Below are 26,320 nucleotides of genomic sequence, written 5' to 3' on the forward strand. Positions count from 1 at the left end.
TTGCTTTTAGGAACCAACTTCGCGGTCTTGACCTAACAACGCATGCGCAATCTCATCCTTTTTTGGGTGAAATTAATGGTATGCCGGACAGCAAACTAACCTCACTCATTTGTAGTGGCTCCTGAATTAGAAGTTGAGTTTGTCTGTCTGGTGAACAGTACTCACTGGTTTCTGCTACCTAGACTAGGGCAATTTATTCACGGGTAAATTGTACTTGGAAGTGTATACGAGCCCGGATAACCATCTTCGGTAAGCGAAGAAAAAGTACGAGAAAGAAAGAGAATTCGGTTCCCTCCTTTCTTTTCTGTGCCACTTTCTGAGGACGGCCAGACTGGCGCCATTAGTCTCACCAGAGAAAAAGAGTGTCATTTACTGAACCCTGTTCTTCAGGAAACTGGGATAAAGGATGCCTGAAGCGTGGCCTTCTTCTTTTCAGCATCATGATGTTTCTTTTCTTCTTTTTTGGGTACGAACCACTACAGTGGGCACAGCATCAGAAGGTCCACATTTTGTCATTTGGCGGACGTCCATGTTCTAGTTCAGCCACGCCCTGATGATGTGTTGGCTGTTCTAGACCACCACACAATGCAGACTAGTCAGATGAGAGAAAATCTTTTTTCTTTCCTTTGAATCGTGACATAGAGATCCACCCGCTCCTAGTCGCTCAAGGGAGGTTACTGACTGACCCAGGTCGCGGCTGACAGTTAAGGTGGCAGGCCCCTGAAAGAAGACTTTATCTTCATCACTTCATGAAGGATGCGAGGCAAATGGCAGATCTTCCTGTAGCAATGAATCGCTTGTTTTAGAGGAAACTCTGGAACGCATCACCGCCACGCAGGATGGCACGTGCGCTGTACTGAGACGAGTCCCAGTCGAATTCTGCACGACACTGTAGTTCCTTCTCTCAACTCGAACCAAAAACTACTGGGCGATAAATGCGTAGCCATCAGCAGTCAGCTTCCTAACCCTGACCTAGCTGCTGTCTTTCATTTCTTTCTCCAGCATCAATTTTTTTTTTTTTTTTTTTGGGTGGCTATTTTCAAAGTAGGAGCTGTCATCAGAATTTGTTTGCTGTGATCATTTGTATGAGATTTATTGACTCCCCCATATTTGATTTTTTTTTAAAAAGCTTCAAAATTGTCCAAACCCAACGGAAAAATGAGAAAAAAGTCACCGACTGCTTCAACGCCATGTAATGAATAAACACACCTAGCTGGAGAGTTAGTTTAGAAGGGATGAGGATGCAGGTGTAGAGGAAGGTGTGTGTATATGTGCATGCCGACTACGTGCATGTCCGTGTGAGGGTGTGTTTGTGTGTGTGTATTTATACACTTCCGTGGTCTGTGTGTGTGTGAGCTCGTGCCAGTTTCCGCACCCACGCTATCTGTGCTTATCAGTCAAGTCCTCCTGTCGGAGCAGCTTCGTTAATTGTAGCTCTACCTCAGCAGCAGGCGTCTACTGATGGAGACCACAGCCAGGCTCGTGCAGCCCGGAGCCTTCTCACAGCTTGTCCTTCCGAGGTCGCTGTTTACGGAAAATAACCCTGAATCATCCGGTGCCAGGGACGAGGCGTTGACACAGTGTTGTATATTTTATGGTGTAAGCGGCCGACGACCAGACAGGAGGTGTTTGAAATACCTGGAACTGAGCGGCGTTGTTGCAGGTGATCTTTCTCATCAACCACCTGACATTTCGCTGTTTACCGTGGTGATGCAATTTGTTTTCTAGTTTGAGGGTTAACGAAATTTACTAACCCCTCCATCCACACACACACACTCCCCCTCTCCTTCTCTTTCCCTCCATACTGATCATCGCTGTGGCTTGTGAGTAATGTTTTCATTATTTAAGTAGGTCGTGTTTATCGATGTTTGTGGTATTTAGGTGATTGTGGATAATGTTAAACTGTAGGGTATTTCCCTGTGTGATTTGTACAGTAAATAATGTCTTAGATGTTTGGGTAACAGTGTTGTGACGTTTGTCACAAACTGTCCTCTTAGAAACAAGTGTGAAAACGGGAAAAGTGGTCATGCGTGACTTAGCTGATAGTCTTTCTGTGAATGTCTTCTACAAACTAAACCATTTCACCTTCATTGACATGGATGAAAGCGATTTGAATCAAAGAAAAGCTCTGAGTCAAACAAATTGGCTTTTCACAGTTGATTGCTCTTGCCGAACTGAGGGGAACTGGACAGGAGGGGTTGGGGGAGGAATTTGTGTTTAAGCTGAGGTGACAACTAAGACTACATCACTGCAAAACACCCAGCCCTGTAAACAGAGAAAGAACAGAGTGCCCGACACGAGATCTGAACCCAGGACAGTCAGTCTTGACAGGAGTGGAGCGGTTTGAGAGAATAAATCCGCTTACGCTCATTTAAACTGTAGATGCACGCTCATTTACTCATGAACAGCATATTATTAATTAATATATTATTAATACATTAATACATATTATTAATCACCACAATTAACATTATTTCATCTTTTTCATAGTTTAAAATAACAATAATTGTGCTGTCTCTGTGTTTGCACAATATATTTTATTTGCCTGAATGATATACGGACAGACTTCTCGTAATGCTAGGAAAATGTTTCCCTCTTTCGTGTATATGTGTGTGTGTGTGTGTGAGAGAGAGAGAGATGGCAAAAAACTGGTACTTAAACACATTACTTCTTGTTCGTTGCTCTTTTTCTTTCTGTATTTATTGATAATTTGGAGACTCATCGCGGTGATATCTAAAGATAGCGTTGATAAAACCTCACTTCATATTTCTCTGCTCCTACAAAGATTCATTCCTGCAATAAAAATAGATATTATTCGACAGCTTTATCAATATTTATTAACGGGCATCAATGCGACAGTGCCAATTAATTTCCACGCTTCTAAGCTCTCTCCGACAACTTGTTCTTATTTCGGAATTGATGTCCGATGCTGGAACCGGCTTCCTTCACGCTGCTCTGGTTCAAACCTAGCAAAGATGTTGGAGGTTCTATGTTTTCTCTGACTTTCACGCCCACGATGTGATGTTGTGATCTTGCTGATTTATCTGAAATCCTGTCAGAAAATATTGACTGCATACTGTTGAGTTGCGCAGTCAGCACCAAGGTCTCTCGTTATCGCCGGCAACCGTAATTTTTGCCGATTTTCTTGTAGGAATCTGCCACCGGGAGAAGCAGATAATATTATATTATGTTTTCTCCTGCATTTATTTTATTTACCTCTGCAACAGCTTATAACACCACAGTGGTGCTTTCCACGCATCTTCACGATGACCGAGTGAAGGCAGCTGAGGGGTTACAGTCTGAGCCCCCGGCTTCCGCTTTAACCACTGACAAGTTCCTAACGCGCATGCGCTGAATAATTGACAAATACCCTCATTGTAAAAGGGCAAAGATGTACAAAAAGTGGAGCTGTGGTAATTTTTAACTCGCCTGTCTGCTTTAAAAATGTGTTTGGCATGCTGAGACGCCAAGAATTTATTTTATGCAGCATTCGCAGAACAGTTCCAAGTCTGATCAGACCTTTTTTGTAATAATGGGTTTCCGTTTTCATAGCAACTGAAGACATTGAATAACATATAAACTACACATTTACACACATATCCAGAAGCTGTGGCTATTCATGAAATTCTAGCAACTAAACATTTTTTAACGAGCTGTGGCGATTCGTGAAAGGAGTGGCTACTTGCATGTACCACCGAAAGGTGAAATCGAAGCAGTTTGGTCCGATATTGTATCTGTTATCAAAGAAAGTGATGTCTTAGCTATAACTATTAATTCATTCGCACAGGGCGGATTTAATCAGCAACCAAAATAAACGCAAAATTTGCTTTTCCTACAGTGCAGATGTTATTCCATTGGCTGCTGCCATCGCCTGTTTCACTGTCAGTAAAACCATGCACATCAGAGAGGACTGGAGATTAAAATTGCTCTCTAATTCAAACGAACTAATTTATAGAGTTTACTCTGCAATTTCCGCTGGCCTACTGCATCTCGGCAGGTGCATGATTAGCCAGGACCATGGCAATATGCTAGTAAAGGTCGACTGGTATCTGTGTTTCGCGAGGGTGTGCTAGATGTGAAGGAGGACACGAGGGTGTTAGATGTGAAGGAGGACACGATGAAGGAGGACACGAGGGTGTGCTAGATGTGAAGGAGGACACGAGGGTGTGCTAGATGTGAAGGAGGACACTACAATGTCTGAAATGCACTGTATGTGGACAGCTGCTAAAATCTGGATCTACGAACGCTAAAATTCCAATAGAATATTAAAAAAAACACTTCTTGTGACAAAGGAACACTTTTCCTCCCAATCATGTGTCCTCTGCACTACGACTGTTGCTTAGTAACAGACGCGTGAGGTGTAAAAATTGGATTTTTTTTTTTTTTTTCAAAATTTGTCTTGTCTACATCCCGCTGCACACAGAGAAACGGGGATAGCAAAAAGGTCTGGAGCCTTTCCAGGGCCTGTCTATTCTCTTCTGTATACATTTAAAAGTCTTAATAAAAATAATAAAAAATCTAGAAATAAATTGTGCGATAGCTATCTCTTGTGTACCATTAGTGTCACAAAAAGTTCAGTGCAGATAAGTCATTGCTGAGAAGAACGGAGATAATTTACTGGCGATAAGTGATATGTACATAGTAAGGAAACAAGTGTTGTGGATGTGTATGATGCTGTGAATGTATATGGATGCGTGTGTTGACATTCCTTAGATTCCTATGTGTGGGCAGGCCGTGTGTAGGGGAGGCTACCTAGGTCCGATGTAAGAATTTGACAAACCTAACAACAGTAAAACTACTGGCAACCAAGACAAATACGAAATTCAGCAATGATCAATTTTATTTATACGAATGATGTTATATTATTATTTTAAAATGTCGAAGTTCTGTTGTTGTTGTTGTTGTTGTTTTCTCGATGCAGCATTAAGCACCTCCTGACAAGTAAAACAATTTATCTTTTAACGAGTGTGTGATCAGCTGAAAGTTTTAAAACAACGGCGGTTCAACTGAACTGTTGGCTGACAGCGCCATCTGGGCAACAGGTGAAGGCTGATTATTGATTACATTTTTGTGATAATGATATGTGATTTTGTTGTAAAAATCATTAACCTTATTGTTATTCAGCTTTCTTCGTGTAGTGCCTTTTGCACTCTGGTATTTGTTATCTCGCAAAACTGATTTTTTCACTTTTCTGTCTTTGTCTTTGCAACGGAACCTTTACAGGTTGCATGATGTTTGAAGAAGCAGCTGACTGGCGAGGACTGATCTATTCTGTCTGAATTTACTTTATATTTAGCAAAGACCCCTAAAATGGGCTTTGTTATGTGTAGGATGGATTGAGGATGTATGGTATTGGGGATCCATCACTGCCTTAAGTCAGATGCCAGGCTGGCAGCTGAAAAAAAAACCCGAACGATGCAAACTTTTAAATGTCTCCCTTGGTAGTCAGTCTATTGTATTTTGTGAATTTCTTGTCAGTCTATTCATCTGTCCCTCCTGAACCTCCATCACTCATACTCACATCGGAAATTCCGTCAGAGACAATTTTTAAACGATTTCCTGATTTGTCGGAACTGGTCCAGACAATGGTACTTTCAGGCAAAATTAATTTAATTTTAGACACGTTTTATTGCGTCTCTTGGACTCCCTTTTTTTAGTATCATCCACGAGAAAGGTAAAATGCTGAGACTAGACTAGCACATTCGGAAATTGGTTTTTCCGAGCGATCGTCCCTACAGCAGGAGCGGCCATGATTTCAGACAGTCACGTGTTTACGACAGATCCGTGAGCCAGCAATATTTTTACGAGTCCCTTACAAATCAGATGTGGTTTCTTTTAATGAGTTTTCTCGAAACCTAAAGTTTTTCGCGAAATCAAACCATCGTAAACAGGTGTTGAGGATAGAGACGCACTGTCTCGTTTCCAAGCAAAAAAAAAAAAAATCCGATTTACTCTTAATGTGAGGTAGGTTTTTGCTTCCATGCTTAACACGGGCGAGAGAAAAGTAGAAAAAATGTTCAACCACCTTTTTTGAGGTTGATTCGTTTATCTTTAAGGCATCAACTGATTTTTCTCCCTTGCCACTCGATCTGTTTGACCTCGCCCTCCTGACATTTCATTGTAGTCATTTATTTCGTGAAGACGTCCCACATTTTTGTGCTTGAAATTAAAATTTTCTCAAAATAAATTACTCATTTTTTAAACCATTGTAACAATTTTGAGAAGCATTTTATTCATGGAAGATCTTACACGCTGAGGGGATAATGCATATTAATCCTGTCACAAACACTTTAATGTTCAATAAAAGAAAAAATGAAATAAGTGGAAGATAATTTATTACGTGAGACAAATTAGAGATGGCTATCTTCGCAAAGTGTGAACTGAATGATTATGAGAAAGAGAGAAAAAGTTAATACTTTGTTGCACAGTAACACTGAAGGTAGTTGTAGTGGAACAGAAAAACACCAAACACCATAGAAAAAAGTGTTTTTAAAATGCAAAACAGTCCTTACTTGCATGTTATTCTTACAGTAGTCATTGTGTTTCATAATGTCCATCTGGTAATCAAAGACACGTGCGATGACGTGCTAAGCGATACAAGCGATCCTCCCAAATCTCTTCTTCACAACTTTTTTCTCTTTCTATTTTTTTTTTTTTTTTTAACTTTGCCAAAGCCTGTATTCAGGCAGACCTGAATTAGAATGAGTAACGGTTTGCTGGGTCAATGAAATCCTTTATATCAATTAGTGTCTCTTTGGAGCAAAAAGACTGTGATGTTGACCTCAGAGTGGCCTCCACGCCAAGAAAACAAATTGGATTGTCATGAAGTCGATGTTGCTTTCGTGGAGATCCACGCTTCCATCACATCTGCGCCCTCGATTGCTATTTTTTGTCTCTCTCAATTTCCCGAAAGTCCTTTGTCAACAATAACATAATGAAAGCTCCATAGTCTGGTGGAGTTATTTGCTTGACTGTAGGCAATTGTTCGATGCCTGCTTTTGAAATATGTAAAGAAGAGAATTGTTGGAGCTCGTTAATCAGTATGGATGTTTTTCATAGGAAACGTTTAACAGATTTTTCTAGGACATAAAATATATAAATGTTATACTTTTTAGTCTGTCTTGCTGGAATGAATAATCGTTTGGAGAAATTGTTAGTCAAAAAAGGCATGTTTAGGATTTTTTTTTTTTCAAAATGGTCTTTGTGCTGTTTCCACTCAACCACCCAAAGAATAATAATACAGGAAGTGACGTAACCAGACAGGACATTGTGATACAACGGACACCAATCAATCGGAAGGAGTGCAAATGAACGGTGGTATAAAAAGGCTTCCGTGCTGTCTTAACCTGAAAATGTCATCGAGACGGAAATACTGCCGCTTATTGAGACCGTATACTAGTAGTAAGCAGGAATAATCGGTCTCCCTGAAGCGATGGCACGCCTGTCTTTGACTGCGATTTGCTTCCAATCTCCCTGTCCGCTCGAGCTTTAGTTACCCGATGACTTGCAGTGAACTCGACCGGGAAGTCCTCAAAGGGGTTAATGATGGAACGCTTGTCGCATGGGCTTCGGAGGAACCTCACCATCATCGCCAACCACTACTCCGTGCTCCCCCATCCTCCCAGTAATGACCTGCCAACACGTGGAACAAACCCATTTACCCAGTTCGTCGAGGAACGTCTTCTCTGTCGGCTGCAGAAACGGTATTTCTTGATGCAACGGGCAGCTTTTGTTGTTACGTGTTGCTCCGTGACTGATGGAGGTTTCCGAGCCCCATACATCATTCGGTCGGGGGTGAAAATCGGAGAACGCCACAGACAACCGTGAAAAACGATCAGAGAAACCAGTAATACGTTAAAGATAGAAGAAAAAAATGTGAATGTCATTTTTATGTCAAGTGCATTCAATTAGCGAGTCACAACCGAAGAAAAAACAATCATGTCGTCCTCAGTGTAGGGGATCTGTTTTATGTCCAGTATTCTTTTTTGCGCTTGTAAAACAAGTAATTTCTTGGACAAAACCGAGAAAATTGTACTAAAATATAGTGTGTCCCAAAATTATGCTCACATTTGAAATGAGAATAAATGGAGTGTTTATCGACGTATAAACAAGATTAATAGTTCAAATTTACAAACACATGGCCAAGAAAGACGACATTCTTTAAATGGTAATAAAGGCATTATTTACTGACAAAATTATTATCATTATTCGCATTGTGATCGAGCTAAATATATCAGTCCAGGAACATCATTTGGATGCACAACATGTTCCTCCATGTATATAAACATAATTTCTTCTTCAAGCCCCGAAGTGCCTGCCTCTGGCTCTGGTTCTACAGCTGCAGTCTCATTTCCGTAGCTCAACATAAGTTATGATGACCCCTTGATGCTACATTACATCCTTTTGGTGTGCGAGGGCCCTTAGAGACTTCTAGAGACGAACATGTACTTCTAGAAGAGACGTGACGAGGACGTTATAGGTGGCGCTTTGTGCGGACTGATCCTTATGCAAATTAGGTTTGCCTAATCGAACATGGTATGAATCAGCTATTGTGTAGCTTATCAGCACTACTCCTAGACATTTCCAGAAAGCTAGATAATGTTTGGAGAAGCTGTATGGAAATCTGATGACGGTCTGCAAACACAAGTACGAAGGATTGTACAAGGTTTTACAGGGCTGTTCTCGGTAACCCTGTACTTGGGTCAGTTCATGGTGAGACTTCCGCCGATGATCCTAAATTTACTCTTTTTTTCATCTTTACTGAGTTTCCTTCAAATATTTGCCACCTTTAAAGAACGTTTTTTCCAGCAGGAAATGCAACATTCGAGGTCTTTTTTAAATTTCATCTCTAAATCGATTGTAACTTCCTCTCAGATTTTCCGACATGGTGCAAAGCTTATTTCTGGCATTGAGAATGTCCTTACTGTCACCGGATACTGTTCCCTTTATCATTTGCTAACAAGAAAAATCAATCCTTCCTGAATCCAGTACCAGGCTCAGGAGATAAACTTGTCCACGATCTGTTCCCAGTCTATTCCCGGTCTGTCTCCCGGACGAGACTATCAATATCTTTCAAATGTTCAGCTTAACATGTGATCTGGGTCCAACTGTTAGTTGCTGTCTGGAGGAGTGATTTCTGGTCGAGGATATGTAACTTCACCCGCCTGGCTACGTGGGTGGGAAAACTCGTGTAGTTTTCCAGCACTCATAAGATTTCAAGACCAGAGAGACCCTAAGAAATTATTTCAGAAATAAAAGAATATTTTTAGTACGGAAGCCGTTTGTCACATGAAAAAAATACAGGTGTAAATAACCGCGAAACAAACCTTACAATTATTCTAACCGGAACAAGAGCACAAAAATTAATGAATTCTTTGACGGGGAAAAAAATGCATGGATGGTGGTATGATAATATTTACGATTGTCTTTTATTGATCTGAATTTGCTATCACTTATCCGTCTTCTTTAGGCGAATCTGACCAAAAAAAATACTCCATGAAGAGAAATCCTCTTCGAAGATCTGTTGACGTCCAACCGCCATCTGGACTTCGGGGCGTTGATCTGATTGGCATTATGCTCGTGGAGTCGATAGCATTTCAAATCAGTTCAGATGGCAGACAAAAAATGTTCCAGAAAATATCCAACTAGTGTGGCCTGAGCCACGTCCAGACTACAATCTTCAGATTAGAATCGTCCTGCCAAAATCAACGCAAGAAGGTCTGCCCAAGGGATCAGCAAATTTAAAATGTCCTAAGGGATGAGCCGCCTACAAATTTTTCGAAGTTCGAAGAAATAAAAACAGTTTTTTCTGAATTATGTTAAAAACCTGCTCAGATGAGATGAGTGGAATGTATTCTCGATGTTTTATTTTTTTTCTCTTGAGTGTCTAAGTTGCGATCGCGGCGCTCTTAGATTATTCTTTACCATATTTGCTTCACGTTGATGATATAAAAACGATGTGAATATGAGCTTTTCCCCCGCTAATCGATAAGGCTTTTAAGCTGGGGATGGGGATGTGCAAGGGACATAACCGTCATACCGCTTCGTAAAACCCTCATTTATGCTCAGCCTCAGGGTCTATAAACAGAAAGATTTCCACTGCACTCTGATGACCATAGACTCCGTTCAGTGTGTCTTCTCCATTAAAATAACAGAACATCTGCACGATCAGGAGCGACTTGCACAACATGTTTCTAAACTTTTAAACTGTCTAAAGAAGACATTTTTTTCGAAAGTTTTTTTCTTTTTAAAAAGTCAAAACAGTATTGAAGAGAATGTTTCTATTATACTGATTATCAAAAATAGAGATAAAGCCTGAAAGTGTAATTAGAAATGTGTTGTGCAGCTGGGCACAAGGCTTTCAGAAAAGTGAAATATGTTAAGCAAGTCTTATTTGAAACACCTTGTCGTCATACCGCAGCTTGCTGGCGCCTCGGGGCATGAAGCTAAGTATGGTTCAAGGCAAAGGGCAGCTTTGAGTCCAGATGGTTCATATACAGACACCAGCCAGCCTGTGCTCAGTCAGACAGTTTGGAAACCTTCACACAGTGTGTGTTTACAGCACCAGAGCTCGGAATCTCATACAAGCTTGAATCCTGCTCACCCTGGACCGTAAAAATAGTTCAGCTTCGGTTGCGCTGTTATAAATTGGTTACAAAATTCAGGAATCTGGGAAAAGAAATTAAAACCGCAGAATAGTGTATTATGTTGAGCCAGTAATTATATTAACTAGTTTTCGCTTTTGCAAATGCACTGTTGATGTCACAGGTTTTTTTTAAAAAAAGAGAGAACTAAGCAGCAATAAAAAAATTCTAAATGTTATAAGGTTGCATTGTGAAAGTTAAAACTAATTGAAGCAGCTTTGCTTGGCAACTCCATGTCCATGTTCATCATTGTTAACCTGGGCTCTGCAACAGTTTGACTGATCACCTGTTCTTTCTATCTGTTATACAAATGATCTTCGTGATCTGCTTATTTAAACTCTGATATTATGTATCTGCTCACTAAACAACTATTTTTCGTCCTGTCACACGTTGTAGGGATCTGTCCTTGCTGTGTTAGATGTATAGATCAGTGTCTGGGATTTTTCTAGAATTAGTGATATGTTTTGGTTGCCCTACAAAAATGTAGGTTTTTTTAAACTTTGACCCTTGACCTCAGCCCATCACCTGACCAAAAGAGGATAGAAAAGGAGGTTAATACCGTTTGAGACATATTAGTTACTATCATCAAGATTACTCGAGTGATTAAATGGTGATCACTATAGTGATCTTGACCAAAAAGGTTTCTCCTAAAGCTTCTCCATTAATTAACCATGTGACCTTTCTTGAGCAGCCAGAGAACCCTGCAAACTGTTGCTTTCAATGCGGGTGCAGCTAATGTCGCCATTAATGCGATTAAAAAAAAAAAAAAGAATAGACCGTTTCTTCTTCTTCTTCTGGGTTGGTGATCAAGACAAGATGGCGTCTTCTGTGATGACGTCATCGAACTCATTGCTTTTTCGGCGAACAGGTGACCACCCCGATAGTCGGTAATACGTCTGAAACGGTATTAGCCTTTCTTTCTCCTTTTCTCTTCTGCTCAGGATGATGGGCTGAGGTGCCTGACAGTTCTCTTGAATAACAATCATGGATTTTCCAAGGTGTTGAGGAGCCACATGTCGCAAGCCAAGCAAGCAATGATCTACTATCTAACTTAAAGCACTCCCTGAGACAGAATTGACATAAAAGTGAAAGGTCGTAATTTTATACATAGAATCAAACGTATGTTAGCATGAGTATTAAACTTTGCTGGTGAAGTGGGTTTGGTGACACATTTTAATATCCATTTCATTTTTCTTGTTCATTAACTTTTTATTAGTGGAGTCAGTTTAATGAAGGTGTGAAACGCTGATCATTGGCCAAAGGATTTTATGTTGAAAAAAATAGTTGTTACACTGTATTAGATCATTATTTTCGAGATTATCTTAGAGCCACATATAAAATAAAATTAAAATAAAAGTGCACTGCCGAATGGCATACTGCACAATGTTGACACTGCTGTGCCTCTTGTCCAAAGATAAAGTATGACAGGTTCATTGTGTATTCTGCTTGATAAGGCTGCAGATGTTTCTAAAGTTCATCTCTATCTTGTAATCATAGTTAGAAAGACAGAAGTTGCTAATTGGCTTCTCTTCTCGGTGAATGGACACGGTCTCGAGGAATGTTACCACCTCCATCTTTGCTCTTCTCGTTTATCTCTTTGACAGGCAGGAATTTGTGTATGTGTGTGTGTGTGTGTGTGTGTGAGTGTGTGTGTGTGTGTGTGTCTGTGTGATTCTCACATATACTCTATATATTCTACGTATTTTCATATACAAGTTTCCTGCATGAACAGGGATTTTGATCCAAAGAGATATCGGTAAAGATAAGCTTATTTTTAGAGTTGTCCTCACCGAGGTACAATATTAAAGTACTACCTTGACCGATCGGTGCAGCTGGCAACACTGCTTGTCCTCTCAGTTGCTGCAGGACACGATTATGCCCAGTTGACTTATTACAGGATTGCTGATAAGCTTATTGTTCACACAGTTGCTTGAATGCATATTTATCGAAGTTAGGCGATACGGAAACCTACCTGCGGCCATGATTACACGATATGCTTGATATCCCTTGTGTTCCTGATAATGCTGATGTTGTATGACTACACTGCTATGATTACATGATTACCACGTGATGCCTATAATGGAATGGCTGTCTGATCAAGTTTACTGGCATCCCTGACACTTTGATCTCTGGAGCCAGGAATCTCGTGGAACAACTGACATGCCTGACCATTGTCTATGCCATGCTTGCTCCATGCCAGACACTGTTGACTGCTACATGCTTGACACTGTGGACCACACCTAGTCTCACACGTTGAATACTCCTCGTCTCTTGACTGCTGACTACTGCATGTCTCTCCCTACTGACTACTCCATCTCACACACTCGTGTCTATCTCTACCTCTCACATTACTGACTAATGCACGTCTGGGATGACTGGCTACTCACCACAGACTCGGGACCAAACCTCTCAAGAGAGAATAATCAATCCGTAGGAGGACTGGTTATTTCAGACTGCCCCTCATCTTCAGACTCCGATTTTTCGCCGCATGCGTCTCGACACGAAGACGCTTTTATGTTGCGAGGCTGCCGCCCAATGCTTTGATGACTTTATGACCTCTCGTGCTAAAGAGTTGCAGCCGGTAAAAGCTCTCGCCGCTATGACCTTTGCTTTTTCTGTCCTACATTAAGTGGGATGGGGGCAGATTGGTCGGAAAGTGAAGGATAAAATGTTTCCTAACAACTATCTGTCCGAATTATATCGCGGAATAAAAGTCACTCACTCATTTATTCAATCAATCAATCAATGATCTCTCGCGATAAATGAAAGTCTGTACTAATGTCAACACGTTACGACTCCAACTAAACCCTGTACATGTCACTAGCCCATCATCATAGGTCACTTTGAGTAATAGTGATGTGGTTTTTACTATTGACGAGATCTGGTCTGCAATTATCAATCAGTTATTGTCCATGTATTTGTCATTCATTGTAAGTAATTTATATTTCAGGTACAAGATGCTGTAAATAAATTACCAAAGATCTATGAACACGTTCAAGAAACTTTGATGGCATGTCATAATCAAGGTTCTGATGGCATCTATGTATTTACCTTCTCCACACGAGGTTCTCAAAAGTTTGTGTTTCGACATTCACACAGAACGCATACTTGTTGAAAACATCGAAAGAATTGCAAGTGTCGATGTGGCGCTGGTTTTGAGACCTCCCTTCTCACAGACTTCTTCAGTTGATGGCAAAAACAAGCTAGGATCATAAATCATTCATAGTTAGAATGTTCACACCTGGCTTACTGCTCCTGCAACATGTGTATATTGGCAAACAATGGAGCTGATAACACCAAGAACTCTCTTGACAGCACAGGTAATAATTCCCCCACCTCCACAGACAAATCAGAGATCCACGAATAAGGTATGGATCCATCTGGCTTCTTGCGTAGGTTGTCCTTATATGTAGGTCTTCAGGTGGACAGCTACTCCTTGATCTTTTCAAGTCAAAAAATTATGATACAGGTATTGGATAGAAGACACTGTCACAGTTAGATGATTTAGTGAGATTATTGGTATGATGTATAGGATAACAGAAAACTGAGAACTTGGCGTTTGTTTTCAAAATTGTTTTTACAAGTCTTAGATGGGAAACTGATAGCCTGGTTTAAAGCTGCGAAAAAACTTCTATAACAGCCATTAAATGAGATGAGCAAAGAGTGCTTGGCATCTCTCAGTTGTTAAGGATTCCTTTGTGTTGATAAGTTGAGACCAACATATGTCTCATCACGATATCTCAATGTCTCATCAGGGAATCTTTAAATCTCAGCTCAGTATCCACTCGCTTCTGAGCCGAGAGAACTGGTGTGACCCCCATGTTAACCCGTGGGTGGCATGCGGAAGACTTCGTAGCGATGGGATAAGGGGGGGTCACCAGGAAACTTTCAGTCCTCTTCCCTCTGTCAGTCTTCCTGTTGACACATTTCTGCATGACTGAGGCCTTTTGCTTGTTTTTGTTTATTTTCTGTCCGATCCTTACCGAGTTGTCTCTTCCAGACGTGTGAGGATGCGTGCCTCGATTAATCGTATGTTAATCACCGGTCCCCCTGACTCGCCAGTTTTTTCCTAAAGTCTCAAGCAGATGTGCCCTAGTGTAGAATTTGAAAGAGAAGGAATTCTGAAATCAGGTGAATGGAATGCAGTCGGGTTGAAGTAAACGAAATGGAGGAGGGGGTTGTATGGCAGGTATCATCTTCCTCAACAACTGACCGGAAAGCTCAAAGGAGCAGGTGAAAGTGAGGCTTTTCCTGCAATCGAAGGCCCTCACACTACTAAAAAAGAAGGCGGAAAGTCATGATCAAAGGATCTGTTTTTGATGTGGCTTTTTGAAAATTGATGAAAATTGTGGCTCAACGTATGAACAGTTTCACTGAAGAATGGGGGCCTAGCTACATTAGCTACTGTAGCCGGCTACAAATTTTGTAGCTTAGCCGGCTACAAATTACAAATTAAAAAAAAAGTAGCTGTAAGCCGTAGCTACATTTTAGAAAGTAGCTGTAGCTTGGCTACATGTTGGCTACTTTCACGACTGTAGCACTCTAGTAGTGTACAAGTATAATGTCTTTGGGTTAGATTTGCATATATTCCAGAATGTTCAGCACGGCAGCAATGTAAAAGATAGAATGTCTTTGTGCGAGGGAGGAAATGATGTTCAACAATGTAGCGATGTTCAAAAAATGTCTTTATTGCGACGAAATAGAATGTCTGTGCTAGAATGTTCGAGGGGAGGGAAATAAATAGCAGGGCTGACAGTGTGTGGGACCTCTTTGTGAATTTGAGAGAGAGAGAACTGCGGTACTGAATTAAAGAAAACTTCAGTGTGGAATTCAATCTCTGTGTTATTTTTCTGGTACCGGGTCGTCCCACGTACGTCAATTCCAGCCTTATTTGAAATTTTTACATTTTGCGAAGCAACAAAAATGTGGGTATAGTTTCAAATGCAAGAATTGTTGAGAGATTGTTCAGTCTGGCAGGACTTATCATGACAAAAAGCTGCGCACTAGGGTGACAGACAGCAACTTCGAGGCCAAAGTTCTGGTCAAATTCAATTCCATGAGGACTAAAAGAAATGTAGATTTGTTTTAAGGACCTCCAAAAATTAAAATCATATTTTAAATATCTTTAAGGTTTTAAAATATAGACTAACAAAATAACATAAATATAGCACTTAAAACTGTTTTTGAGTACCTAAAGTGAAAATTGTGACTTTAATCAACGATTTTGTTTCAAAACGTACAAGCATTTAAAAAAAAAACACAAATAAGTCATATACCAAAGGTTTTGGATTTTTTGTAAACTAGAGGCACTGATAAGAAAACTGATGCATAAGGCGTTTTGATATCTCAAGATTTCTAGGAGATATAAAAAATCAGACATGGTACCCCCCGACTCAGTGTGAATGTGGCAATTAAATATTTAGAAAATATTTAGAAAAATGTTAATTTTACTGCTGTAGCACAAGCCAATCTTGAGAAATATGTTTTTATAGTTTAGGACTGGATGTCAAAAACGACAAACAGAGAAATTCAAGCTTAAAGATTTAAAATAAATATATCTTGTATCAGATCATTTTTGAAAAATATATTTTAGTGTTTATATGCTACATTTGACATCCTACTATATAATTAAAGTCTATTCTAGTATGCCAGGACTATACTTTTCACCCTATCAGCTTTTGGAAACAATTAGTTTGTGTTCTTTTCTTTGTTTTCAGTGTCAGGGTTAGAAAAAAAATGCCTTAATATCTGCTTGCCTAAATTAGATTAAGCAGTGTTTTACTTATATTCCATGCAAACTCATTTATTTCAATGGTCTGTTGTTCATTGTCACATTATTGATAAGAGGTTGACATTTTTCATCACCACATAACCTAACTTATTGAAAATTCCACCAGGTACCTGATACTTAAGCATCTGTTTAGTTTTCATTTCTAAGTAATAGGGAACAAATAGTTATAGAAAACAAATGTTTATCGGAAAACTTATATAATTTCTTTTGTCACTAAAACAGGATGAGGAAAAAGATCCAGAAATGTTTAATATAATCGTAAAATATGTGTACTTATTGTGTGAAAAAGGCCGGGGGAGGAAGGGTGCAAGGAATGAATGAAAGCATTTATGGATTCACTAAATAAATTGTCGGTATATCGCAGTTCTCCGTTTCATTATTATAATAAACTTTGTAAAGCAAGTAATAGTGTTTTGTGTGTATGTTTGATGTTTGTGTATGTTGCTACAGCTAGCTGGCTACAGCTAACTTGTTATAACATCACGCTTTTAAAAGTAGCCAAAAGAAGCTGGCTACATTTTAAAAGTAGCCCAAAGTAGCTGGCTACTTTTTGGAAAATTGTAGCTGTAGTGTAGCCGGCTACATTTTGAAAAAAAGTAGCTGTAGCCTAGCCGGCTACAAATTAAAAGTAGCTTGCCCATCCCTGTTCATTTTGCTTTGTCTCTTAATTTTCTGTAAACTTCTATACATCAAAGACCACTGCAAGTTTTTTCCCTTTTATCGATACAAAATATGTATGTGTTCTATAACTACGTTGCGATGGAGTATGGTGATGACATGACGATGAGGACGATGATGATGTGAAGGCGAAGATGAGTACGACAGTGGCGTCATGGAGACAGATCTGATCGATGAAAAGCATGAAAGGAGAGAAGAGCAAATGGAAACAGAAAGTGGAACAGGAAAGAAAGAGAAAAGTGACGGACATCGACCCTGTAATCAGAGCACACGTGATAATTGATGGCTAACGAGGGCGCTTAAGTCGCTATCGACACGTGTTGTCTTTTTCTGGCTTGTCGGCTTGGACAAGCAAATACGAGGCTGTAGGAAATAGAAATGTGTACAGAATGACCTTTGAACCCCCGGCAGCTTGTTATACTTGCACCTGTCAACAACGGTACTACATCTCTCCCAGCGACGACGCAACATCTCGGTGCTGGGTGATCGTCGGCTGCGTCCATGATGTGCATCCATGCGGTGAAACTACGCGAGTAATAACTGCAGAAGACGGCTGGTTCGTCGAGCTTAATTTAAATGTTAATTAACATTATTTTGCGAGAAGGTGTGGGAGGGATAACATTTTTAGTTCACAAAGAGAAGCCACAAGTCATTTTATTGTAAAGAAGAAAAAACAGATTCTCTTTCTGTCTCTCTCTCTTTTTATTTCTGACTTTCTTCTTTTTTTCATTTTTTTTTTACCTCCTTTGTGTTCGCTTTCTTTTTACTTGCAGACATTTTTACAATAGTTATAGAATCCATATGTTACCATAGTTATATCATCCATATTTTATCTTAGTTGTAGCACTGTGTTCAAAATTTTTCCTTTTCATACATTTCCTGCCTACAACATGCAAGGAAGGTAGTGGAGCTGTTTAAATATTCAAGAATTAGTCCCTGGTCCTGAGGTTTGAGAATAGAGAGCTCTTTTAACTTGTTTGGTTTGCATTCTTGATAAACACTGTCTCTGCAAACAGAGCCTCTTTCATCTACAAGACTTGCTCTACGTGGAAGCTTTCAGTGTACCCGGCAAACCCCGCTGAATCCATCAGGTCACTTTCGTTATGTAAAAAGAAGAAAAAGATGATCGAAAAAAACGAATAAGATGCTGGAGGAATAAATATAATTGAGAGAGAAAGAAAGAAAGATTAGGGTAGAGGAGTGAGAGAGAAAGAGCAGGGAGAGCAGACCCTAGGAACAAGGAGAAACTTTGAGGAAAACTGATAACATCCAGGATGTTTATCAAAGAAGCTTCCGGAAAATTGTTTGGGCTTTTATATGAAGGATTTGCTAATAGTCGTAAATCGTCGCACGCAGACTGAGGTCCTCGCTCTCAGCCTTTACGACCGACGCACGAGGCGAGCAAGACGTTGCTGTGAGGGTGAGCCACATACCAGCTGCTTCTTATCAGCTTCATTGCCCACCCGACTCCTGCTGGATGGCGAGTACTCAATCCAGATACTCCCTGCAAACAAGCAGCGTTGTGTCAGGGGCTATTACATACTGAAACAGAGGACGATGATGGAAAAAAAAGTCTGACCATTGGACGAAACGCCATCATCATCGTTGTCGTCATTGTCATCGTCGATGACAAAAGGTCACCATCGCTGACTTGGGTGTATGTTGGAGAGAAAGAGGGAAGAAGACTGCGACGCACACACACATAAACAAACACACACATAAACAAACACACACATAAACAAACACACACATAAACAAACACACACACATAAACAAACACACACAAATACACGATACAGATTGCTTTAGAAATCCAAGCAAGTAAAGTGGAGCAATCAGTCTGTTTAATGCAAGGCTTAATGGAGGAGTGGTGGCTAAAACAAATCTTGTTCAAAGCTTGTTTATGGCAAGTGTACTTTGTAATACGCCACACTCACGGTGCAGGGTGGGTAGAGGGTGGAGTCGATACCCTGTCTCCATATATGTAGCGATGTCGATACACTGTCTACATAAATATACCGAGCTGCCACGTTCTTATTGACTGTTGTGGAAGTGAGAGTAGTGTCACGTGGCCCCCTTGTGTGTGTCTGTGTGTCTGTGGTGTTTGTGTGTCTGTGTCTGTGTGTTTGTGGACACATTCATTCTCAGTTTAGGTTACCGCCATAAGGTCTGATTACATCAAGACATAGAGAGCGGTAGGTGTCTAGTGTTTCCTACAGTCCCCTTCATGTCCCCCTGTGGAGTTACACGACAGTCGTCCTTACTTTGACCAGCCTCACACAGTGCTGATGTCCTGAAACAATCGCCTGTCTCTGGAGTTTATAAATTATTCGTGAACCTGAGCTCAAACATCGTCTGGCTTTCTCATTATTGTCCTCCTACGGTTTCCTGTAGTATTCATGTTAGTTACAGTTTGTAAAATACCAGGATGACCACACCCACTGTGTCCAATAAAGTTAGCAATGAATAAACATTATAGTAGTGCGATATAATAATAACTTGATTTGTAGAGCTCATTTCCACGTGTGGAGTCGAGCTCAATGGGATATACATGAAGAACACACGAACCGACACACAAGCAACACAAGCGTCAGTAAACGGATGACACCATCACAAAATTATAATAGAAAAAATAGTAATCAAAAATACACCTCAACATCAACTCTTAATCAATCAACACAGTCTGTTTGTGCTTCAAACTGAAAACTGACAGAAATAACTTACTTAAACAGTCATAATATTCCAGATCCTCGTGAAAACACCCACAACACCGACTGAAAACATTAATAAAAAATAAAATGAATTATCTAGCACGACTTCGTCGGTGTTTATCGCCAGCTAATATTTGTGGACGATAGTGCTGGTTACATCAAACGATGAAAGTGTAATACTTGAGGACAGCTGTCTACACATTAGCGGGACCCGCGCGCGGGCTTTGACCTTTAACTTTTTGTACACCGTGCAAACGGGCGAGAGAACCCTGAAGTTTTATTCTTGTTTTATTTTTCAATCCACGCTCAACACGCTACTCTGGCAAGGCGAGGCTGTGCAGTGATCTCCCCTGGCTAGGTCTGGTGACTGGTGCAGGCGCCTGCAGTGTGTCGGGTAGCGCGGGGTGTTCTGGGATTACACTGTAATTAAGCCGTTTGATCTGCCGCCTAATGGGGCGATCGAGTGGGACAAGCCCTGGTGAGAGAGGGTTTCTTCGAGCCTCCTTGAATATATAAGGCAAATACTTCACCTGACGAGAGGTGAGTTTTTCTCTGCGTTTTGAAATTCTATTCCAACACTAAACGCGAGTACACACACGTACACACACGTAAACACACGTACACACACACCATTGAGCTTTTTTTTTTATTTTTTGTTTGTTCAATATTTACTGAGGCCGGCCATAAACCATGATTTGCTTCAACCTTACAAACTTCACCATACGTACTCTCTACAAATCCACTCCTAATCCCAGTTTCCGTAACTAGCAAGTGTAAGCAACTCTGTAACACATCCTGCTTGTCGAGAATAATAATATCACCGTAAACAGCAGCGACGATGAAGACGTCGACGATGACTACAAATTCTGAGCGTCTCAGGTGTTGGCTGTACACACCGCAGATAACGGTAACTGTCAGTGGCTATTTTTAGCACAGTTTCGGTAGAATGCCTTTCCTGTGTCATTATTCATTTACTCCTTCTCTCTTTCTGTTCCAACAATCTACTTATAGATTCGACCTCATTTCTACCGATAACGGGTTTCAATGATAGATCTCTGTTATCTGATTGGACTAGATAAGCACTGAGGTCGATGAAGGTCCCTCGTTTATCAGTTTGCGAGAGTAGTGTCTGACTTGGCCGTGTGGCCGACTGTAAGAAATTTCACTAAACATTTACAGAGTTCCTTTTTCTGCTACATTGTTACTAATTCCATGTTATTCCTGTTAAATAAACACTGTTGTCTTCCATTCGAGCTAAATCTACATTTACATGTGGTAAACAACATTTTGGGGAAATATGGCCGGGAGTGGATTTCCAAGACACTGAACCGAAATGCGTGTTGTCCCGAAAGTTCTAGGCATCGTATTGACCGAGTTACAGGAAGACAGAAGGCCTTGTATCCTTCTCCCTCATCTTAGAAAATAACCACAGCTGGCACACGCCAAGCCCCACCCACAAACACACCTGTAAACACCGCTGCAGAACCCATTCATCAAGACTCACCCTATGTTAATTCCGTAACGGAAACACCCGTCCGGGGGGGGGAGGCACATCAAGTAGCAGCAGGCAGCCGCTCATTCCGACATGGAAATCATAACCTAATATTCTTTCTAGGCTGATCATCGGGCTTGCTTTTAATCCAACCGCTGGAGAAAGAGATGGGGGAGAAGAGAGATTAGGGAGGAAGAAGTAAACGGCAAGGACGTGAAAAAAATTGGAAAAATAAAATCTGAGCTCAAAACTATGTTTATGCAAATAAGGAATGTTTGTATACAGATTGTTGTGTTTATATAAATAAGGAATGCTTGTTACAGTAGAGCATTTGAAACTATTTTTACATCCAGAGAAGCAGAGAGCTGTTCAAGAGAAACTTGAAAGCAAGCAAGAGACCGACGCAGTGAAGCCAATGAGAGCTGTGTTCAGTCTCTCGTGTACATCTACTAACATTCATTGTATTTCCTGTAACTACACCACCACCCAGCACTTACAGGGTGCAACATTTTGTGTACTGCCTTCTGACACGCTTTCGCGTACTGTCTTTTAAATTTTTAATGAAGAGTACTGTTGAAGAGGTTTGTGGCTGTCTGCCACTATTCTAGTTTCCTCGTTTCATCACCCGACTGTTTCTTTCTTAATCGTCTAACGTTCACAAGTGCCATCTAGACTCCGGTCTTATGTTTGCTGAATTAATTCTCTCCACTTTGAGGCAACTGTTGATGCTGTCTGGTCTACTGACCATTGTCTTCGCAACATTGTCCTGCTTGAGGATCTGGATGTACGCGAGTCAAGAACCCTCTGATCTCTTTGTCTGCATTCCTACCTCCTGCTTCATTAATTTTCTTCCTTTCCGTCGCGATGATGAGACCTTCTTGACAGTTATCTGTGTGTGCCCGAAAATGGACAGCTTTGTGTGTTGTTTTGTGAATCGGATTGAGCCCACCTTGATGGTGTGGAAAGGCGCTTTAAAATATCAACATCATCATCAACAACAGCAACAACAACAACAACAACAAATGTTGCAGATCTATTGTCTGATAAGAATCTCATCTACAAATATCTAGTGTCTTTTTTTGCACCAACAATACTAAACGTTATGGGACTTATCTTTATAGCCCTTTAAAATACCCGAAGGGCAAACTGTATCTTGCACCTGCTAAAACGTTTCACTCCTTCCTATGAAACGATTGAATTCCCTCTTTCACTCCAAAATTTAAGAACAATTATGAAATGAACAGTTAAACTGAGACAATGTATGAAAGAACACACTAAATCTGGTGTACCCATGGAAAGACCATGAATTTAGAACCAATCCGGATGCTTGAGCGCTCTCCACAAATAAAGGTCTAGTGTGGTGCCTTGGGGGCCTGGTCAACTAATGGATTAAGGAGCAAGTCTTGGAACCAAGGGTGTGTCATTACCTTGGGGCTAAGTGTTATCTGACTCACAAGGAGCTATATCGTGGGCATGCTGTGGAATAAATATGATTTGCTGTCAGAAAGAAAAGGGTAGAATGAGGGGCGCTGCTCTAAGGTATGCACTAGAACGATTCTTCTTTTGCATTTTTAACTGTGCATGCTCAAATTTATTCATTACATAAAAATGGAATTCATTCCAACAAGAAATGATTCCTGTCTGAATAATCAAAATCCTGGCTTTGTAGTGAGAGCAGTATATGTAAATAAACTTAACCATTCGACGAACGCGACGTATCCCGAGCTGAAACTGAATGTCATCAACCGCGAACTGAGGACATTTTGTGCTCGAACAGAAATACTGTCACCAGGGAGAGGACTATTCTCAAGAGCTTTTGTATTAGTTACGGTCACATCATCGTCTGAAACGAAAGAAAAACGATTAAAGATGTATGCGTTCGTAAATTCGAAAACAAAATCTGGGTCCTCGAGAAGAAAGGAAGAATGGCCTGCATGTTCTATCTTCTATTGCTCAAGCACTTACGACATCTCCCAGCGGAAGCAGACTTTGCAGATTTTTCTACAAGAATCCCAAACACTGTTCAGTTTATTTGTCGGGTCCTCTTCATCGCTGTTGCTGTGTTTGTCTTGTAAAGACCTTGTCTATGCTCACGCCCTTTTTGAATGTGAAAGACAACTCATGACTACTAAGGCTTTGATGCGGTCGGAGAGAACTTGCGCGATTACTCATTTACTCACCCACCTACTCACCCTAAACTCACTCATGCTCTCTTACCCACCCACTCTGTCATGTGCAGATGAAAATGTTCAGTGACTGGATTGTTTGGAGGGGTAGGTAGGGGTAATTCTTTCAATGATTGTACATTTCAGACAAGGTTCTACGACCTCAGACTTGGGTGGTCGTGTGGGTGGATGGCAGGAACTTGGGATCAATAGCATCTCACTTTGTTCCTCCTGCTGTAGCTACCTTCACGTTGAGTGGCGTCCGCCTGAGGGCGTGCCAAGTGTAGCGGAGAGCCGCACGCGCACGTTGGTGGTTCGCACGTTTGCACATCGCACGTGCAGCGCGAGACATCATACGACGCCGGTTACTGTCATCCAGGCTCACCCTAACCTCGACATCTGCGACAGAGTTTGCTACCTGTGGCATGTAGTAAGTCTTGTGCTGCTTTGCCTGTTTCTTACATTGGGAGCTTGCAAAAATTGATAGATCATGTTTTTTTTTATTTCTACATTTTTCAATCTCTTTCAGTAGTACTTTCATGATCTCGTGTTTTAAAGAAATTGTTTGTGTCATGTGATATTCTGAGCGCGGGTAAACCTTAGACACTGTATCATAAACAAGAGTTTGTGCACCAAACAAGGTATAATCTTCCCAACTTCAGTCCCTTTACGTCAGACAACAAAACTTTCGACAAAAAACAACAAATATATAAATGTCTCGGAAACCTCACCAAACAAGGGTTTTTTTCTCTACAAAATCGACAAGGTGTTTTTTTTCTGGTTCGCTCGAATGTTGTGTGGAGGCCGTTAAGATTTTTGGCGTTCGCTCTGCTAATGTGGTGTGCAAAAAACTATTTTGGATTTTTTTTTCTGCTCTGGTGTGTGAAAAAAATATTCTGAAGTTTTGCTGTTACGAAGTTATGAGGTTTTCCGCTATTCTTAGGTGTAAAAATCATGAACTTTTGCATTTAATATATTATCTCGATAAATTTTTGCGTTTAACAAGAAAAAAAATAAACCCCAGGGCACAGAACGGCTGCTCAGAAGGACCTGGGAAGGGCAGCAATATTTTATCCGTTCACGTAGTAAGAGAAAAGAAAGCTTCGGAAACACGTCTGACTCCTTTGTCGGAATACGAACCTCGGTGATGTCGGCAAGAAAGAGCGGACCAAGTCGAGTGGTCCAAATAAGCGCACCAAAGTGCAGACGGCCATCCAGTAATGAGATCATCGGACGTGCACATGAAAGACCGTGGACTCCAAGTGAAAGGTTTCTCGAGAGACCGTTAGGCGTCCGTTGACGTTCACGGTCAGGACAAAAATGACGTCAGTCATCAGGACAAAAGGTGGATGACGTGGATGGCATCTCGATCACGTGGACAGTGCACTCTAGTCCCTAGGCGGAAAGACTTCGTTCACAGACGAAACCGAGGTAATGACCCGCGATTCCTTCGGTAAAAATAAAGAAAAAAAACTTTGTACGTTCGCCGCCAGAGGAGCTTCTTCGTGTAACAGAACTCCTTTCTGTTTCTTTAATTAGTCAAATTTTTGTTGTTGTTCTTCTTCTAGATCTTTGCCTGCCACGTGACAAAGTTTTTTTAATGTGTGGAAGTTAAAGGACTTGGTTATTGCGCACTTTACGTTCTTTGTCATGTTGATTTTTTTTCTGGGCAGGTGACCTCGACCTGAAGAAGAAAATGAGATGCTAAAGTTTAAATTTGCTTAAAACGGCTTTAAAAACGTTAGGACAGCACCTTTCACGTTTCTACTGGTCACACCAACGAACTTCTTTTTTCTGCGGAATGATTCTTACTGCTGTACGAGTTTCAGTACATTGCAGTTCAAGCGCTCACACAAGCGAACTACTTTCTTCCGCGCTGTGATTCATGAGTTGCGGGTTCATGGCTTGGTACAGGAATATGTCACCGACTTCATGTTTTTCGCGATGGGAGCTGTTGCTACCTGACAGAGGAACTTATGAGACCTGTCTTTCAATTCTTGTTGTGCGTGTCATCGTCACTTATCTCTTCTGTTTGTGAGTGCGCATGTGTGTGAGCTTTATGTGCCTTATCTTACAAATTATAGCTTGTGTATACAGTCCTACACTAAAATAATGATGTTTTCTTGCCAAATTTATTAGCCATTAACCTTTTACACCTGGGAAAGTACGAGGGATCAGAGTCACATACAGCGCGATTCATTGAGATATCGTACACAGAAAATCTGAGAGTAGGAGAGATAAATGTTCTGCTTAAAAATATCCGACACGAGGAGGGTGGAGAGAAGGAGAGAAAATTTGAGGAATAGGGGCGAGCACAGAAATAGAGACATCTTGTGTTATAAACTATATATAGACCTGAAGTTCCAGAGGACCAGTGGGTCTTCATTTATAATGTTCAACTTTCTGGTTTTAATGGCAGTCGTGTGAAATGATGTAGTCAAGGGGCATTAATGTACATTGTAAGCTGTGAAGTTTTCAGTTCTTATTGTTATTGCCACGTGTATGTAAGAGTCAGGGGTGGAGGAACCAAGCAACCGCCCCCTCTAAAAAAGTTGAGGCGGAAAGAAGTGAACATCGTTCACTGTCAACATGGGGTTCGCTCCTCCCCCTTACCAAAGCCGAGCATCCTCCGGCGCCTCTGCGCTTGTGTAAGCCTCGATATCTTTACTGCCCTCTGATGGCAAATGTAAGGCTTTACAAACTTTTCATGTTGATGTATTATCCACTAATCTTCAAGTTGTCTGAGGCAGACAGCATGTTAATACATATTCAGCGCTTGTTCTGTTGACTCAATATTTCTTTCGTTCCCTGGAGGGACGAAACGTGGGTCAGTCGGTCGG

The 26,320-nt window shown here is 40.8% G+C and overlaps 1 protein-coding gene across 3 annotated transcripts in view; it reads left to right on the forward strand.

The window, feature by feature from the left end:
- LOC112564669 (secretin receptor-like) overlaps positions 1–26,320 on the forward strand; it is a 66,766-nt gene that overhangs the window by 13,665 nt on the left and 26,781 nt on the right. For 2 of the 3 annotated variants that reach the window (XM_025239642.1, XM_025239644.1), the window contains exon 1: positions 20,173–20,363. The exons of the other annotated variant lie outside the window; for it this stretch is intronic. The gene's annotated coding sequence lies outside the window, so the exon portion shown is untranslated. Of the gene's footprint in view, positions 1–20,172; positions 20,364–26,320 lie in introns of those variants that run through there. 3 annotated transcript variants of the gene reach the window in all.

The sequence above is a fragment of the Pomacea canaliculata genome, linkage group LG5 (genome assembly GCF_003073045.1).
Source record: "Pomacea canaliculata isolate SZHN2017 linkage group LG5, ASM307304v1, whole genome shotgun sequence".
In the NCBI taxonomy this organism is placed as follows: Eukaryota; Metazoa; Mollusca; class Gastropoda; order Architaenioglossa; family Ampullariidae; genus Pomacea; species Pomacea canaliculata.